The sequence below is a fragment of the Rhinoderma darwinii genome, chromosome 1, assembly GCF_050947455.1.
Source record: "Rhinoderma darwinii isolate aRhiDar2 chromosome 1, aRhiDar2.hap1, whole genome shotgun sequence".
Classification (NCBI taxonomy): Eukaryota; Metazoa; Chordata; class Amphibia; order Anura; family Rhinodermatidae; genus Rhinoderma; species Rhinoderma darwinii.
In genome coordinates, this window is record NC_134687.1 from 528132061 (window position 1) to 528152426 (window position 20366).

Here is a 20366-nt window from a genome sequence, read left to right on the forward strand (position 1 = left end):
TGCTCCTGCTATGATTATTGACCTTGCTTCATTTTTGACCCTGGCTTTACTGACTACGCTCCTGCTCTACGATTTGTACCTCGCGCATTCCTGGTTTGACTCGGCTCGTTCACTACTCTTGTTGCTCACTGTGTTGCCATGGGCAACTGCCCCATTTCCCTTAGCTTCTGTGTACCCTTGTCTGTTTGTCTGTTGTGCACTTATTGAGCGTAGGGACCGCCGCTCAGTTGTACGCTGTCGCCTAGGACGGGCCGTTGCAAGTAGGCAGGGACTGAGTGGCGGGTAGATTAGGACTCACCTGTCTGTCTCCCTACCCTGTCATTACACCTGTTTGCAATGAGTCTTCTATTATAAAAAATAGTGGTTTTGAAATGATTGGGTCAAAGACTATGTACACCTTTGAACTGAAACTTTTTGCTTTCTTAATGCAAAATTAAGCAACTTTCTAAATATTCGTCATTAAAACTGTCCTGCCATATGGCTGCTGTAGAGCCTGTAACTCCTGTAGACAGCTGGTGTCCTGCAAATACTAAGGCTGAGTTCCCAGATAGTGTAAGGTCGGGTTCCTACGTTGCGCAAACGCTGCGGAATTGCCACAACAGAATTTTGTGCGGAAAATTCTGCAGCATTTACAGTAGCAGCAAAGTGAATAATATACCTCATATCAAACAACGATACAAAATGAAGAAGTATAAAACAACGTTGTAAACAGCACATAGCATATCTGTACCAAGTGTACAAAGTCAGATTTTTAACAAAAACATACGGATATATTACGGAACATATCAGGCTTTGTTCACATCTGCGTCAGGGCTCTGTTCCGACGTTCCATCGGAGATTTCCTTCGGAACGGAACCCTGACTGACACAACTGTAAATCATAGGTTGACTGCGCTATTGATTCCGTAAGAACAACGGAACCCTATTACAACGTCGAGAAACAGAAACCTTTAGCAACGTTTCCGTCACCATTGATATCAATGGTGATGCAAACTGAAGGTTAGGTACGACGCTGTCGGGCAGGGCTTCCCGCAAAGTGCAGTACCATTACGTTGCGGTGATAGTGCGGGCTCAGGAGCTGGGTCCGCACCATCACCATCGAGTGTCAGCTGTATATTACAGCTGATGCCCTGATGTAACGGCCAGGACCGGAGCTAGTCTCCGATCCGGCTGATTAACCCCTCAGATGCTGCGTTCAATAGAAATCACAGCATCTGAGGTTTTTAGCCACCGGCACCACAGCAATGTAATCGCTGGGTTGCCGGTGGCTACAATGGCAACCGGAGGCCTAATACTAGCCTCCCAGTCTGCCAGCAACGGAAGCCTCCTATGCCCTGCTCGGTGCCTAAAAGGCTTCCGGTACCATCGGCAATGGACCGCAGGCCCTGAGGACGTGGCCATTCCAAGATGAACTTCACTTTCTTAGGATCCATCTTGAGGCCTTGATCAGAGATCATGTAGCCCAGGAAGGGCAGAGAACTTCTCTCAAAAATACATTTCTCCAGGACTTGATGGACATGCCTCCGATGTGTCGTGTCTTGGGAGAAGATCAAGATATCATCCAGATAGACCACCATGCAGAAGGACATCTCGGAAGATATAGTTCACGAATTCTTGGAAGACCGTGGGTGAGTTACACAGACCGAAGGGCATCACCAGGTATTTGAGTGTTGAATGCCGTCTTCGACCCGTCAACCCAACGGATTCGGATCAAGTTTTAAGCCCCTCGCAAGTCCAGCTTAGAAAAAATCTTGGCTTCTCATATATGGTCAAATAACTCAGGGATCAATGGATATTTATTCTTGACCATGATCTGGTTGAGACCATGGTAGTCCAAGGTCAACGAGATCCATCCTTTTTTTTTAATGAAGAAGAACCGAGCTCCGGCCGGGAAGGAGGACTTTCGTATAAACCCCCTTTCAGGATTCTCCTTGACTTAGGCTGACATGGCCTGGGTCTTTGGCACGGAGAGAGGATATATCCGTCCACGGGGAGGTGAGCCTTCTGGGACTAGTTCAATTGGACAGTCAAGCATCTCAGTCTCCTTCTTGCTGAACTGTGTGCAAACTGTGCATAGTGAGTGGGTAGTCCCACTAATGACTGGGATAGAGGAGGCTGGACAGGACGGATCTGTGATAGGCAGCGGTGGAGACATTTGGAGCTCCATTGGAGAACTTCTCCGGAATTCCAATCAAGGACTGGGCATGCAGCCGGCGCCAAGGCAGACCCAGCAAAACAGGATTGATGGCTTTAGGCAAGACAAAGAATGCAATCTGTTCAGTGTGAAGGGCTCCAACTTGGAATGTCGGTGACTTAGTCTCAGACATGATAGGATCGGACAGAGGAAGTCCATTCACCGAGGCAACAGTCAGGAGCGTCTCCAGAGGAACCGTTGGCAACGAGACGATCCACTAGGTTCTGTTGGATAAAGTTTGCCGCGGATCCGGAGTCCAGGTAGGCAGAGACCTGCTACGTTTTCTCGCCGGACAGTATGGTCACTAGAATGGACAGTTTGGGAGAGGATTTATTATTTAGCGCCGTTCCACCTAGGGTTGTCTCTCCAACCAATCCTAGGCACTGGAGTTTTCCGGCTTCTGGGGACACAAATGCACAAAATGGCCTCCGAGGCCGTAATACAAACATTCAGAGTCCTAAAATGCGTCTGCATTGTTCCTCCGGGACTGACAACTTGAGTCGTCCACCTGCATAGGTTCATCTGGCGGAACAACTGATGAGGGCAGCAGAGGTCGCTGGAATGTAGGAGCTAGCCGAGGGAATCTTCTGTCCCGGTGAGCCTCTTGGGCCCGTTCCTGGATCCTCATGTCAATCCAAGTGGCCAGAAGGATGAGAGCATTTAGGCTAGGTGGTAGATCTCGAGCGGCGAGCTCATCTTTAATGCAAGAGGACAGTCCCTGCCAGAAGGTAGCCACAAAGGCCTCATTGTTTCAGGCCAGTTTGTGGCCAGGGTACGGAACCGGATTGCATACTCTCCCACGGACGTGTCTCCTTGGCGAAGGGTCAGCAGAGATGCAGCTGCAGAAGATGTTCTCCCAGGTTCCTCAAATACCGTACAGAAAAGTCTGTAGGAAAATCTATAGATTAGAGGTCTATGGACCCTCCCGAACTCAAATGAATTTCGTCCATACCAGGGTTTGGCCAGTAAGAAGGTAGATTATGAAGGCGATCCTCGCGTCGTCAGAAGTAAATGACCTCACGTGCCGCTTGAAATGGATCTGGCATTATTTTAAAAATCGTTCACCGCCTGTAGGAGTTGGTCCTGCCGTGACCGTAGGTCTCGCATGTCTGCCTGCATTACTTGAGAAGCCATTATGGTCTTGGGTTGACCAGCGGGGTCTCCGGCCTGAGCATACTGCCACGATTTTGGGGTATGTGGACCCACTAGGCCGTACCACCATTGTGGAGTAGCAGCTGGCCAAACAACAGTCTATAAAGTCTATGCAATGCCCTTAGCACTAGAGTACCTGTAAGAGTCCAGACAGTAGCAGAGGCTTTGGCACGGATGGAACTTGATGTGGCAGATACCACCAGACATGGCGGATGATGCCAGACATGGTATATGACAGCAGGCGTGGCAGATGACACAACACGACTCCAACACTAGATAAGGCACAGAAACAAACACAGCACTGGACACAGGATACAGGAAGCGGGATACGGGAACACTAGGAACAGGATACAACTAAGGGACCATTTTCTAAGACTAACATGGGAATGCAGCAACAATGCTCAAGCAAGGATTGAAAGGGCAGGGCCCTTTTTATGGTCTAGTGTGATCTGAGGATGATTACATAACTTTTTGCATGTGTGCGCGCTTGCCCTTTAAGGCCGGGGTCACGCACTCGCGCACCCTATTGGACACTGCCGAGCAGTGTGGCCACGTGTGCTGGCATCTCCGGGGAGGGAGATGCTGGCAAGAAGACCGCGGCCATTACAAGCTGAAAGGGTGGCAAGGTAGAATTAATCAACGCAATCCATGACAATGTAGGAACCTTTGTGTCACGTTGTGTACGTAGACCCACTGGGCCGTACCGCCTTGACGGTATGGCAGCTGGCCAACAGGACACAGGTCACAGTGTATAGATCGTATAGGTGTACCTGTGGTAGCTCAGACAGTAGCGAGACAGGCTCGGCTGGGACTAGGCAGCAGGCAGGCACAAGGCGTGGTGTAGCAGGACAGGCAAGGCACTCACCATAGCATGACTCCAACTCAATACGGCACTTGACCAGGATAGCACGAGATACAGGTTACAGGTAACAGGAATGGGAAACACTGGGAACTGGAAAACACTTAGGAGACAATTTGCAGAGACAGCCTAGGGTAATGACAAAAAAGCTCAGGCAATGCCGGAAGGGGCAGAGCCCATATTATAGTCCAGGGTGCTCATGGGCTAATTTGGTACTTTAACTCAGGTGCGCGCGCTGTCCCTTTAAGAGCGGGCACGAGCGTACGTACGCACCCTACGGGAACCGGCTGAGAGAAGCGGAAGTGAGCGTTGGCGTCTCCTGAGTAGGAGATGGGGGCCAGCGCTCACAGATCCATGGCTGTGGCTGTCAGGAGATGAGTGAGCCTGACGGCCCGCGGCCATGGGCATAACAGTATCCCACCTCTTAAACAACCTCCACTGGGGGCCAGAGCGAGAGAGAAACTTCTTCAGAAGGGTAGGAGCATTGAGGTTCTCCTCTGGCTCCCAAGACCTCTCCTCTTGACCAAACCCCCTCCAATGCACCAAATAAAAGGTTCTTCCACCCACTCTCTTGGTGTCCAGGATCTCCTTCACTTCAAAATTATCTGATGAACCGCTGGGAGCCACTGTAAGACTAGGAATCTTTGAGTAACGGTTCAGGACCACAGTATTCAGAAGGGAGACATGGAAGGAGTTGAGGATCTTGAGGGTAGGAGGCAGCCGAAGCTTGTAGGAGACCGGGTTGATTTGTTGCAAAAGCTCGAAGGATCCGTGGAACCTGGGAGCAAACTTGTACGATGGCACCCTCAGCCGGATATTCTTAGAGGACACCCAGACCTAAGTGCCTGGCAGAAACTGGGGAGGCTCTCGTATTCTTGTGTCTGCCTTTCTTTTCATGTGGTCGACCTCCAGCAGAATAGAAGATAGGGTCTGCTGCCAGATTTGTAGAAAGTCTCTGAATGTAGAGTCAGCTGCAGGTACCTGGGACGTAGTGGAAAGAGGGAGAGGTATTCGTAAGTGTTGGCCATAGACAATGAAGAATAGGCTGGAAGCGGTGGACTCACTAGTGTGGTTGTTGTAGGAGAACTAAGCCCAAGGAAGCAGCTGCACCCAGTCATCATGCTGCCTAGAGATAAAGTGTCGTAGATAGTTCTCCATAATCTGATTTATTCTCTCGACTTGACCATTGGACTGGGGATGGTAGGCTGAGGAAAAGTCCAACTTCACACCAAGGAGTCCGCAGAGGGTTCTTCAGAACTTTGAGGTGAAATGAACCCCCCGATCTGACACAATATGCAGAGGCAAGCCGTGCAGACGGAAAATGTGTTGGATGAAGAGATTGGCCAGTCGGGAAGCAGAAGGTAGGCCGGTCAGAGGAACAAAATGAGCCATCTTGGAGAATCAGTCCACCACCACGCAGACCGTACTGCATCCAGCAGAGTCCATAGCAACATGTTGCCAGGGGGCATCGGGCATAGGCAGCGGCTGGAGCAGGCCCGCCAGTTTGGAGTGGGCAAATTTATTTACTGCGAACACCGTGCAGGAGGAAACAAAGTCCGTGATGTCTTTGGGCAGCTTGGGCCACCAGAACTGACGAGCAATCAGGTCTCGGTTCTTACGGGCACCCGCGTGACCTGCCAGTTTGGAACTGTGACCCCAGCGGAGGATTCTTCATCTGTCTGCCAGACACACAAAAGTCCTCTCCAGGAAAATGTCTCTAACTTGCAGAGGGTTGACATGGATGATTGTAGCATCCATGGCCGCGGGCCGTCGTGTTTACTTACCTCCCGACGCCTGCAGCCATGGATCCGTGAGCGCTGGTCCCCATCTCCTTCCTAGGAGACGCCAGCGCTCACTTCCGCTCCGTTCTGATGTGTCCCGTAAAGGGCCAGCGCGCGCACAGAGGAAATCGTCATCATCATCAACTGCCATGATTTCCTGGTCTATAAGAAGGCCCCAGGCCTTCCGATCCTTGCCTGAGCGTTGTTAGTCTATCCCAGTCTGTCTTTCAAATGGTCCCTTAGTGTTTGCCCGTTCCAGTTGTTACCCATGCCCTGTTACTTGTTCCTGTATCCCGTATTGTTCTTGTTCCTGTGCCAACCGGTGTTGGAGTCGTGTCTACTGCACCTGCTGTCGTTTGCCACGTCCAGTGTCGTTTGCCACGTCCAGTGTCGATTGCCACGTCCAGTGTCTTCTGCCATGTCCAGTGTCTTCTGCCACGTCCCGTGCCTTCTGCCACGTCCAGTGTCTTCTGCCACATCGGCTATTGCCTGCCACGTCTGGCGCTACCTGCCGCACCAGCCTCCATCTGTGCTGAAGCCACAGCCACCGTCTGGACTAGTTCAGGTACCCAAGCGTTGCTATCTGCTATTGACTTTCGTGTAGACTGTGACCTGGTCAGCTGCCTCCCAGCTATGGCAGAGCGGCCTAGTGGGTCCACATACCCTTTGATCGTGATAGTACGCTCAGGCCATGGAAGCCGCTGGCCAGCTCAAGACCGCAGTCCAGAAGATTCAGACGGAGATGCATGACCTACGCATACGTCAGGATTAACTCCTTGAGGCTGTGAATTCTATCCTGGTCCGCCTGGATCTACTTGCTTTTCCACCCCCGGTTCTTCCTCCTGAGGCTGTTGCTGTACCACTGCCCATTGCTCCTCCTGTTTGTTTCGGATCCACAGTTCCTCTGCCTCTTCCTCCTCGCTACGACGTGATCCCAGAGCATGTACAGGATTTCTTAATCAATGCACGGCTCATTTTAGGCTACGGCCTCATCTCTTCCCGTCCGAGGAGGCCAAAGTGGCGTTTATTATCTCCATCCTCGCTGGCAAGGCCCTCGCATGGGCGAACCCAATCTTGGAGCAACAAGGACCTGTATTCACGGACCTAGCCTTGTTCCTGCAGTCCTTTCGTGCCGTGTTCGAGGAGCCGGGTCGAACATCCTCTGCCGCAGCCACTCTGTTGACCCTCAAGCAAGAGGGCTCCGCAGTAGGGGAGTATGCTATCTCCTTCCGTACCCTAGCAGCCGAGCAATAATGGAACAATGAGGCACTGGTGGCGACCTTCTGGCAGGGACTGTCCTCTCACATCAAGGACGAACTGGCGGCCCGCGACCTTCCTTCTACCTAGGATGCCCTCATCCTGTTAGCCACCCGGGTTGATATGAGAATCCGGGTGCGCACTAAAGAGGTTCGACAGGAGAGCCGGGCCCACAGACCAGCACTCTCGGTCCAGAGACCACTATTGTCTTCCCCTAGTGCGCTACCTGAAGAACCCATGCAGGTAGACAATGTCCGGTTATCTGAACAGGAGAAGCAGCGCAGACGCTCCTCTGGACTATGTATGTATTGTGGCCTTAAGGGTCATTTTGTGCGCCAATGCCCACAGAAACCGGGAAACTCCAGTACCTAGGGTTGATTGGAGAGACAACTCTAGGTGGAACGTCTCCAAATGTTAAAACCTCTTCCAGATTATCGATTCTTGTGGCCATCGTCTCCGGAGAAACGTCACATCCTTTCTCCGCCTATCTTGACTCTCGAGCGGCTGCTAATTTCATCCAACAGGATCTAGTGGATCGTTTACGTCTACCCACAGTCCGTCTGGAGAGACCCCTGGCTGTTGCCTCTATGTAAGGGTCTACCATTGCCCGATCCGATCATGCTCATCACGGAGCCGTTGACACTACGGGTCGGAGCTCTTCACTCAGAACAGATCACCTTCCTGGTACTACCTAAGGCTATCAATCCTATCCTGCTGGGTCTGCCATGACTGGAATTCCGGAGAGGTTCTTCAATGGGGTTCCAGATGCCATAGCCATTGCCTGTCACAAGTCAGTCCTGTTATGCCCCCTCTGCCTCAATCACTCTCCGGTCTACCATCTCAGTATGCCAGTTTTGCGGATGTCTTCTGCAAACGAGAGGCTGAGACGTTGCCTCCACATCGGAATTATGACTGTCCCATTGAACTGGTTCCTAATGCTTCTCTTCCCAGTGGACAAGTATATCCTCTCTCCTTGCCAGAGACTTTATCTATGTCAGCCTATATCAAGGAGAACTTGGAGATCGGTTTTATTCGAAAATCTTCCTCCCCGGCTGGGGCCGGCTTCTTCTTCGTTAAGAAGAGAGATGGATCTCTTCGACCCTGCATTGACTACCGTGATCTCAACCAGAACACGGTCAAGAACAAACACCCGTTGCCACTTATATCCGAACTGTTTGATCGCATACGAGGAGCCAAAATTTTTTCTAAGCTAGATCTGTGGGGGTCTTATAATCTAATCCGGATTCCAGGGGTGACGAATGGAAGATGGCATTTAACACCCGCGATGGGCAATACGAGTACCTAGTGATGCCCTTCGGACTGTGTAACGCTCCCGCAGTGTTTCAGGAATTCGTCAATGATATTGTAAAGGATCTGCCAGACACAGCTTCTGTGTCGACGCCCGTGGTTAATCTGTCTGCATCTGCTCCTAGGTCTGTTAGAGTGACTCGATCTGCTACCACTCAGGCTGGTAGGCTGAGGAGTGGGAGAACCTATCACAGCCTGGCCAGATGGTTCTAGCTCCCGCCCTCGGTCTATGTATACCTTCATTTGCTTCTTGTCTTTGCCTGTGATTCTCTCTTGTTTCCTGGCTCTGCTGTTCCAGCTATTACTATTGACCTCAGCTTCATTTATATACCTTCATTTGCTTCTTGTCTTTGCCTGTAATTCTCTTGTTTCCTGGCTCTGCTGTTCCAGCTATTACTATTGACCTCAGCTTAATTTTGACCCTGGCTTTACGGACTACGCTCCTGCTCTGCGTTTGGTACCTCGTACACTCCTGGTTTGACTCGGCTTGTTCACTACTCTTGTTGCTCACGGTGTTGCCGTGGGCAACTGCCCCATTTCCCTTAGCTTCTGTGTACCCTTGTCTGTTTGTCTCTCGTGCACGTACTGAGCATAGGGACCGTCGCCCAGTTGTACGCCGTCGCCTAGGACGGGTCATGCAAGTAGGCAGGGACTGTGTGGCGGGTAGATTAGAGCTCACCTCTCTGTCTCCTCACCCCGTCATTACAGATATTTTCCGAGATCTCCTCTATATGTGTGTTGTAGTTTATCTCGATGATATTTTGATTTTCTCCCCAGATCTGATGACCCATCGGAGACATGTCCGTCAAGTTCTTCTGCGACTAAGAGAGAATTACTTATATGCCAAGTTAGAGAAGTGCGTCTTTGAAAAGAAGTCTTCCTGGGCTACATCATCTAGGATCAAGGTCTTAAGATGGACCCTGAGAAACTAAAGTCTGTCCTGGAATGGCCACGTCCTCAAGGCCTAAGGGCCATACAACGGTTCCTGGGATTCGCCAATTTCTACCGGCAGTTTATTTCGAACTTTTCATCTCGGACGGCTCCCATGTCTACCCTTACCAAGAAGGGTGTGAACGCCAAGGTGTGGACTCCAGAGGCAGAGTCTGCATTCATTAGCTTCAAGAAAGCCTTTGATCCTCCATCACCCTGACGTATATCGGCAGTTCTCGCTGGAAGTGGACGCTTCCTCTGTTGGTGCAGGTGCACTTCTGTTCCAGAGGAGCTCCAAAGGAAAGGCAGTAGTTTGTGGCTACTACTCAAGACTTTTTTCTTCTGGTGAGCGCAATTACTCCATTGGAGATCGGGAGCTACTGGCCATCAAATTGGCTCTGGAGGAGTGGAGACATCTTGTAGAAGGCGCAGCTCACCCCATCTTGATCTACACCGACCACAAGAATCTTACCTACCTTCAGTCCTTTCAAAGACTGAATCCTCGTCAAGCCAGGTGGTCACTGTTCTTCATCCGTTTCCAGTTTCTGCTCCACTACCGTCCCGCTGACAAGAATGTGAGGGCCGATGCCCTGTCCAGAGCGTTTGAGGCGGAAGACACGGTGGAGTCCCTTCAGACTATCATAGACCCGTCCTGCGTTGTCACCGTTAATCCTCTGCATATTAGAGACATCCCTCCAGGGAGAACTTTTGTTTGGTTGGCAGGCAGGAGAAGAATTCTCCGCTGGGGACACAGTTCTAAACTGGCTGGGCATGCTGGTGTCCTTAAAACCCAAGACCTGATTGCTCGTCACTTCTGGTGGCCCACGCCACCTAAAGATGTTCTGGACTTTGTCTCTTCTTGCACGGTGTGTGCCTCTAACAAAGTTACTCACTCCAAGCCTGCTGGCCTGTCTTCAACCTCTGCCTCTACCCAATGCCCCTTGGCAGCACATTGCAATGGACTTCGTAACAGACCTTCCTCCCTCAGCAGGATGCATCACCATCTGGGTGGTGGTGGACCGGTTCTCTAAGATGGCACATTTTATCCCGCTGACATGCCTACCTTCTGCTCCCCGAATGGCGAGTCTCTTCATTCAACACATCTTTCGCTTGCATGGCTTCCCTCTTCACATTGTGTCCGACCGGGGGGTTCAGTTTAACTCTAAGTTCTGGAGAGCCCTCTGTAAACTCCTGGATGTGAGTTTGGACTTTTCTTCAGCCTATCACCCCCAGTCCAATGGGCAAGTTGAGAGGATCAACCAGATAATGGAGAATTATCTCCGCCACTTCATCTCTTCACAGCACGATAACTGGGTACAGCTTCTTCCATGGGCCGAGTTCTCATACAACAACCACACAAGTGAGTCCACCAATTCCACTCCATTTCACATTGTATACAGTCAACATCCTAGAGTCCCTCTTCCTGTGTCGACTTCATCTCAGGTACCCGCTGTTGACTCTGTATATGGGGACTTCCTGCAAATCTGGCAACAGACCCGGTCCTCTATTTTTCTGGCAATAGATCGCATGAAGCGAAAGGCAGATACTAGGAGAAGAAAGTCGCCTCAGTATCTTCCGGGGACTAAAGTCTAGCTGTCCTCTCGGAACATTCGCTTGAAGGTACCCTCATACAAGTTTTCTCCCAGGTTCCTTGGTACTTTCGAGATTCTGCAACAAATGAACCCTGTCTCCTATAAGCTGCGACTCCCTCCTACCCTCAGAATCCCCAACTCCTTCCATGTGTCCCTCCTGAAACCAGTGGTCCTGAACTGCTACAGCAAGACTTTTAGTTCCACAGTTGCTCCCAGCGGTCCTTCTGATATATTCGAGGTAAAGGAGATCCTAGAGTGCAAAAGGGTAGGAGGAAGGAATTTCTATTTAGTGGATTGGAGAGGGTTTGGTCCTGAGGAGAGGTCCTGGGAGCCAGAAGAGAACCTCAGTGCTCCTGCTCTTATTAAAAAGTTCCTCTCTCGCTCTGGCCCCAAGAAGAGGGGGCGTAAGAGGGGGGATACTGTAGCGTCGGGTTTACTCACCTCCCAATGCCCGCATCAATGGATCCGTGAGCGCTGGTCCCCATCTCTTTCCTAGGAGACGCTTAGTTCCTCTCCATTCTGCTGTGTCCCGTAGGGTGCGCGCGATGGCCCTTTAAGGTGGTGCACGAGCGTGCGCGCGCACCCTACGGGACACAGCAGAACGGAGTGGAAGTCAGGTGAGTAAACCTGATGGCCCGCGGCCATGGACGCTACAGTATCCCCCCTCTTACGCCCCCTCTTCTTGGGGCCAGAGCGAGAGAGGAACTTTTTAATAAGAACAAAGGAAATCGTCATCATCATCATCAACTGCCATGATTTCCTGGTCTATAAGAAGGCCCCAGGCCTTCTGATCCTTGCCTGAGCATGTTAGTCTATTCCAGTCTGTCTTGCAAATGGTCCCTTAGTTGGAGTCGTGTCTACTGCACCTGCTGTCGTTTGCCACGTCCAGTGTCGTTTGCCACGTCCAGTGTCTTCTGCCAAGTCCAGTGTCTTCTGCCACGTCCCATGCCTTCTGCCACGTCCAGTGTCTTCTGCCACATCGGATACTGCCCGCCACATCTGGCGCTACCTGCAGCACCGGCCTCCATTCGTGCTGAAGCCACAGCCACCGTCTGGACAAGTTCAGGTACCCAAGTGTTGCTATCTGCTATTGACTTTCGTGTAGACTGTGACCTGGTCAGCTGCCTCCCCACTACGGCAGAGTGGCCTAGTGGGTCCACATACCCTGTGATCGTGACAATGATGCAGGATGGATCAATGATATTCTGTGGAGACTCCATAGTGTCCTCTGTCTCGAACGACCTGGACAAGGCATTGGCCCTCACATTCTTGTTGGCCAGACGGTAGTGGAGCTCAAACTGGAACCGGACAAAGAACAGAGACCACCTGGCCTGATGAGGATTCAGTCGATGGGCCGTTTGGAGATAGGTGAGGTTCTTGTGGTCCGTGAATATCAAGATGGGATGAACTGTGCCCTCTAGTAGATGTCTCCACTGCTCCAGAGCCAATTTGATGGCCAGTAACTCCCGATCCCCAATCGAGTAGTTGCGTTCTGCAGAAGAGAAGAGTTTAGAATAATAGCCACATACTATAGTCTTGCCCTTGGAACCTCTATGAAAAATGAGTGCACCAGCACCGACAGAGGAGGCGTCCATCGCCAACGAGAACTGTTGAGATACATCTGCATGATGGAGGATAGAGGCTGACGTGAAGGCACTCTTCAAGCTATTAAATGCGGATTTCGCCTCTGGAGTCTGTAGAAATTAGCGAATCCCAGTGTCACGAATGTGTGGGTATGTGGACCCACTAGGCCACACCGCCGTAGCAGGGAGGCAGCTGGCCAAACAGCAGGGAACCCCAGCAATACAAAGTCCCGCACAAGGGTACCTGGATAGTCCAGACAGTGGGCGCAGCTCTGGCACGGATGGAGATGGGTGCAGCAGGTAATGCCAGACGTGGCGGATGACAACAGGTGCAGCAGGTTGTGCCAGGCGTGGTGAATCCCTCTGGACGTGGCAGATGACACAGGACATGGCGGATGACACAGGTGCAGTAGACACGACTCCAACTAGTAGGCACATTAACAAGAACACAGCACGGGATACAGGAACAGGTAACAGAGCACGGGTAACAACTGGAACGGGAAACACTAAGGAACTATTTGCAAGACAGACTTGGGAATTACTAATAACGCTCAGGCAAAGATCAGAAGGGCTGGGGCCTTCTTATAGTCCAGGAAATCATGTGTGTTGATGATGATGATGATGATTTTCTTCATGTGCGCGCTGGCCCTTTAAGAGCGGGCACGAGCGTGCACGCGCACCCTATGGGACACAGCGAACTGGAGCGGAAGTGAGCGCTGGCGTCTCCTGGGAAGGAGATGGGGACCAGCGCTGACAGATCCATGGCTGCGGGCGTCACGAGGTGAGTAGACCCGACGGCCCGCGGCCATGGATGCTACACCCAGGAAGCGCTGTATGGACCTCAAGCCGTGAGGGCGTGGCCATTCCAGGACGGCCTTTACCTTCTCAGTATCCATCTTGTGGCGTTGATCCGAGATGATGTAGCCCAGGAAGGGTAGAGCATTTCTCTCAAACATGCACTTCTCCAACTTGGCGAACAGGCGATTCTCCCTTAACCGCAGCAAAACTTGATGGACATGGCTCTGATGAGTCATTGGATCTCAAGAAAAAATCAAGATGTCATCAAGATAGACCACAACACAAACATAGAGGAGGTCACAGAAGATGTCATTAACGAATTCTTGGAAGACCACGGGAGCATTACATAGGCCAAAGGGTATTACTAGATATTCACAGTGTCCGTCACGGGTGTTAAATTTCGTCTTCCATTCGTCACCCGGTGAATCCGGATTAGCTTGTAAGCTCCACGCAGGTCTAGCTTCGAAAAAATCTTGGCTCCTTGTAAACGATCAAACAGTCCAGAAATCAACGGCAACGGATATCTATTTTTTACCGTGATCTGGTTGAGACCCCGGTAGTCGATGCAAGGACGCAGAGACCCACCCTTTTTCTTGACGAAGAAGAACCCAGCTCCTGCCGGGGAGGAAGACTCCCCTCTCCAAGTTCTCCTTAACATAGGCGTACATGGACAGAGTATCTGGCAAGGAGAGAGGATATACCCTACCACAAAGGAGGGATGCATCTGGAACCAGCTCGATAGGACAGTCATACGCCCATTGTGGGGGCAGCATCTCCACCTATTTCTTGCTGAAGACATCCAAGAATGCAGAATAATGACAAGGCAATCCTGCCAAGGACTGAGGCAGAAGAGGCTGGAACCTTCTTGGAACCGTTCTCGAATCCTTATATCAATCTGGGCAGCCAGAACGATGAGGTCATCCAGGGTAGATGGTAGATCTCGGGCGGCAAGCTCGTCCTTAATCTTAGGAGACAGTCTCTGCCAGAATGTAGCCACCAGGGCCTCATTGTTTCACAACAATTCTCCCACCAGGGTGCGGAAGTGGATGGCGTACTCGCCCACGGAGGTGTCTCCCTGGCGTAGGTTCAGCAAGGGGGTGGCTGCAGACGAGACTCGCCCAGTCTCCTAAAACACTGTGCGAAATGTCCGTAGAAACCCCTGGAAGTCACAGGTTTCTAGTCCTTGTCTTTCCCAGATAGGGTTCGCCCATGCAAGGGCCCTGCCAGTGAGGAGACGATGAAAGCGACCCGTGCGCCATCAGTCAAAAATGCACTTGCATACAGGTTAAAGTGGATCTGGCATTGGTTCCAAAATCCACGGCAGGTCCTCATGTCTCCATCATAGCAGTGAGGTAGCGGCAAAGAAAATCGGGGATCAGCACTGCCAGGAGGTATAGTCGGAGGATCTGTGCTGCCAGGAGGTGTAGTAGGAGGAACAGCAGCTTGCACATCCAGCCGATGTGCAATAATGTTCAATTCCTGGAGGAGTTGGCCCTGTCGATACCGGAGGTCTAACATATCCGCCCGCATCTCCTGTGACATCATCATGGTCTTGGATTCACCAGTGGGATCCATGGCCTGAGCTTACTGTCACGTTGGGTACGTGGACATACTGGGCCGTACTGCCTTGACGGTATGGCAGCTGGCCAACAGGACACAGGTCACAGTCTATAGTTCGTATAGGTGTACCTGTGGTAGGTCAGACAGTAGCGAGACAAGCTCGACTGGGACTAGGCAGCAGGCAGGCACCAGGCGTGGTGTAGCAGGACAGGCATGGCACTTAGCACAGCATGACTCCAACTCAATATGGCACTTGACTAGGATAGCACGGAATACAGGTTACAGGTTACAGGAATGGGAAACACTGGGAACTGGAAAACAATTAGGATACCATTTGCAAAGACAGACTGGGGTAACGACAACAAAGCTCAGGCAATGCAGGAAGGGGCAGTGCCCTTCTTATTGTCCAGGGTGCACATGGGCTAATTTGGTACTTTAACTCAGGTGCGCGAGCTGGCCCTTTAAGAGCGGGAACGAGTGTGCGCGCGCACCCTATGGGACTCGGCCGAGAGAAGCAGAAGTGAGAGCTGGCGTCTCCTGAGTAGAAGATGGGGGGCAGCACTCACAGATCCATGGCTGCGGCCGTCAGGAGGTGAGTGAGCATGACGGCCCGCGGCCATGGGCATGACACTTTGGGTGCTTCAAATTCAGGAGTATAGTTTTTTTTTAGCATAGAACAGGAGGAGTGTCATGAGAGATCTAACAGCAACAGTAGGTATCATTTCTTCTAGCAATAATAAAATACATGTTCTGGGTTTAAGTATATGAGGGTGTCCTACTTTAACCCCTACCCGCACCAGGACGTAACTGTCCGTCGTTGCGGGAGGTTACTTCCCGCACGAGGACGTATAGTTACTGAGTTTTTCCCGGTGCACACTGTCGGCGACAGTGTGCACCGGGAACCGGGAGGTCAGCTGTCACTAACAGCTGACACTCCCCTCTTGCCGGCCAGCGGTCATTTGCCGCTGATTTCGGCGAATTAACCACTTAAATTCGGCGATCGGGTGCAATCGCCGAATTTTGGGGGTTTCTAACATATCGGCAGACCCCGGTCCGAAATCGCGGTTTTTGCCGATAGTTACTATGGCAAACGGAAGCCAAACAATGGCTTCCGGGTCTGCCATGGACGGTAGCCCATCAGGACCAACCTTCGGATGGTCCTGATAGGCTTCCTGTCAGAGTAACAGGAAGTCACTGTGTCGTTCCCGATGGCACACTGTCGGCGACAGTGTGCATCGGGAACTTGGAGATCAGCTGTCCCCGACAGCTGACACCCCAGTGTTGCCGATCAGTGGCTCACCGCCGCTGATTTCAGCAATTAACCAGTTACATGCGGGGCTCGATTGCTATCTCCGCATGTAGCGGGTTTGTAGCGCATCAGCAGCCCCCATACAATCGTGGGGGCTTCTGATGCTTGTGATGGCACCCTGGGGCCAGACAACGGTCCCCAGGTCTGCCATGTATATCAGCCTATGAGGATCAGCCTCTGCTGATCCTCGTAGACCAACTGTCAGAGTGACTGTGGCGTCACACTGACAGTTGGAATACATTACACTACCTAGGTAGTGTAATGTATTCTAGCAGCGATCAGAGCTGCAGGTCAAAAAATGAAAGTGTAAAAAGTAAAAGAAAAGTTAAAAAACAAAAATATAAAGTGTAAAAAGTAAAAAAAAAGTTAATAAATATGTTTTATAAAAGTGTAAAAATAAAAGGTTTTGTTTTCCTATAATAAGTCATTTATTATAGGGAAAAAATGAAAACGTTAAAAAAAAAGTACACATATTTGGTATCACCGTGTTCGTAACGACCCAAACTATGAAACTATAATGTTAATTTTTCAGCATGGTGAACGCCGCAAACAAAATAAACGGAAAACTGTCAGCGTCGCTATTTTTTGGTCACCACCCCTCCCAAGATATAGAATAAAAAGTGATCAAAAAGTCGCATTTACCCCAAAATGGTACCAATAAAAACCACAACCCGTTCCGCAAAAAACACGACCTCCCACAGCTTTTTTGACGAAAAAATTAAAAAGGTACGGCTCAGAATAGCGTGTCTCAGAAAATAAATAATTTTATAGAAACTTAATTTTATTGTGCAAACGCTGCAAAACTTGAAAAAAACTATACACATATGGTATCGGCGTAATCGTACCGACTGGCAGAATAAATTAAAACGTCATTTATTGTGCACGGTGAACGCTGTAATAAATAAAGAATTTAAAGTGCCAAAATCGCTGTTTTTTGGTCACCTTAGCTCTAAAAAAGATCCTGAGGGGCCAAAATGCTCACTATACCCCTAGAAAAATTCCTTGAGGGGTGTAGATTCCAAAATAGGGTCACTTTTGGGGGGTTTCCACTGTTTTGGTCCCTCCGGGGCGTTGCAAACCCGACATGGCGCTGAAAACCAATCCAGCAAAATCTGCGCTCCAAAATCCAAAAGGCCCTCGTTCCCTCCTGAGCCCTGCTGTGGGTCCAAACATCAGTTTACGACCACATATGGGGTATTGCCGTAATCGGGAGAAATTGCTTTACAAATGTTGGGTGGCTTTTACTCCTTTATTACTTGAAAAAATGAAAAAATTCTATGTTTCCACAGAAAAATAGGTGATTTTCATCTTCACAGACTAATTCCACTAAATTCTGCAAAAAAACTGTGGGGTCAAAATGCTAAGTATACCCCTAGAAAAATGCCTTGAGGGGTGTAGTTTTCTAAATGGGGTCACTTTTTGGGGGTTTCGACTGTTTAGATACCACAAGACCTCCTCAAACCTGACATGGTGCCAAAAATATATTCCTAAAAAAAGGAGGCCCCAAAATCCTCTAGGTGCTCCTTTGCTTCTGCGGCCTGTGTTTCAGTCCATTAGGACACTAGGGCCACATGTTGTATATTTCTAAAATCTGCAGAATCTGGGCAATAAATATTGAGTTGCGTTTCCCTGGTAAAACCTTCTGTGTTACAGATTTGTTTTTATTACAAATAAATTTTGTCAAAAAAAAATAAATGTGTAAATTTCACCTCTACATTGCCTTAATTCCTGTGAAACGCCTAAAGGGTTAAAATACTTTCTGAATGTGGTTTTGAATACCTTGAGGGGTGCAGTTTTCAAAATTGGGTGATTTATGGGGACTTTCTAAAAGATAAGGCCCTCAAAGCCACTTCAGAACTGAACTGGTCCTTGTAAAAATGGCCTATTGAAATTTTATTGAAAATATGAGAAATTGCTGCTAAAGTTCTAAGCCTCGTAACGTCCTAGAAAAATAAAAGTACGTGAAAAAAAATGATGCAAACATAAAGAAGACATATGGGGGATGTTAACTAGTAACTATTTTGTGTGGTATTACTATCTGTTTTACAAGCAAATACATTTAAATTTAGAAAAATGCAAATTTTTGCAAATTTTTGCTAAAATGTGAAGTTTTTCACAAATAAATATTGAATTTATCGACCAAATTTTTTCACTAACCTAAAGTACAATATGTCACGAGAAAACAATCTCAGAATCGCTTGGATAGGTAAAAGCGTTCCGGAGTTATTACCACATAAAGTGACACATGTCAGATTTGAAAAAATCATCTGTGTCCACAAGGCCAAAACAGGCTGTGTCCTAAAGGGGTTAAGCTCAAGGAACTCCAATACCTCAGAATTCCCAGAACATGTGTAGGAAGGAGTCCTCAGCTCCGTGGCACTGTGGACAGACAGGAGTAGGTATATGTTCCATTCTAAATAATTTGGAAGGAGTGTAGTAAATTTGGTGGAAAAATTTCAATTGAATAACTCGGTCCCTTCTAGATATCCAGGGACCTGTTAAAGCAGATAGCATTTCTTTATGATCTGTAGACATAGAGGAAAGAGTTTGAGACCAACGACCCAAGGCTCTATCAAGATTTTTAGAAGATACAGTAAACAATTGCCGATAATGTGTGGATAATGGCTTAGCCAACGTCTCCCGCGTCACCCAATCCTCCACCAGGGACGTACAGAGTCTAACACAATATCCTGCAAACTGCAACCAAAGGGCAAATCTAAGCTGGAAATAGCGGAACCTGAGATGAGTCGGGATCTGGTGTTGGACCGACGTTGTGCAAAAGTAGCTACTTTATCATCCACTACTACATCTTCCATGGTCAATATACCCGGAGTTGCCCATTCACTAGGGTTAGGGAGGCCCCTCAACTGCGGCAGAAGCGGGTTATACCAAAGGGGTGTCCTAGGTGACCAGGACTCGTTTTCTGAATCAAAGTGCAATGAAGATCTCTACCCGACCTTCAGAGTGGTTTTCATTGGGATTGTGAGTGCGTGTCCCAGAGAGGGGGGGGGGGCTGTTTATATATAGAGTTCACCAGTGCTTTATTGGAACCGAGAAGTGAATCTTCCAGCTCAGTACAGGGATTAAAATGACTATGGGTAAACCACCACCAAACATACACCAATTGGCTGGCAAGGAAGTAGAGGTATAAATTTGGGAGGGTCAGTCCACCCTGCCCAGTGGGTAACTGTAGTGGCCCAGTGCGATTCTAGGACTGCGGTGAGTTTTTCAATTCCGCAGCATGTCAATTTATGCTTTGTGTCCTGTGCGGAGATACTGCGTGTTTTGCCGATAGACTTCAATGGGGAGCAGAAATTCTGCAACAGATTTAAGTTCCAGTTTTTACAGCATTTACAAAACCGCTGGAAATCCGCAAGGGCACGTATACTTTGCTAGAACGAATGTTTAACGCTAGGGGTATGTTCACATGCACTGTTTTCAGATGTAATTTGGGCGTTTTACGCCTCGAATTACACCTGAAAAAACGCCCCTAATACGCCTACAAACATCTGCCCATTGCTTGCAATGGGTTTTACGGTGTTCTGTTCACGAGGTGTAATTTTACGCGTCGCTGTCAAAATACGGCGTGTAAAAAGACGCCCGCGAAAAATAAGTGCATGTCACTTCTTGGGACGTTTTTGGAGCCGTTTTTAATTGACTCCATTGAAAAACAGCTCCAATAACGTTCGTAAAATACGCTGCGAAAAACGCGAGTTGCTACAAAAACGTCTGAAAATCAGGAGCTGTTTTCGTCTGAAATCAGCTCCGTATTTTCAGACGTTTTTGGTCACTGTGTGTGAACATACCCTAAATTTGCAGGTAAAATATGCAGCGTTTCTTCAGCAATATGAGCAGGAAAAAAGCTCTATTTGGTGTAGATTTCTGTGAAAGATTTACCAACATTTTTCTAGAAATTCTGCTGCATATTTTCTGTTGCAGAAAATCTACAGGGTATCCTGTGGGTGGAAACATACCCTAACTCCAATCCATCAGTCCACTGCTTGTGATGGCTGACTCCACTGCTATCTCCCCTCTTATCTCAGT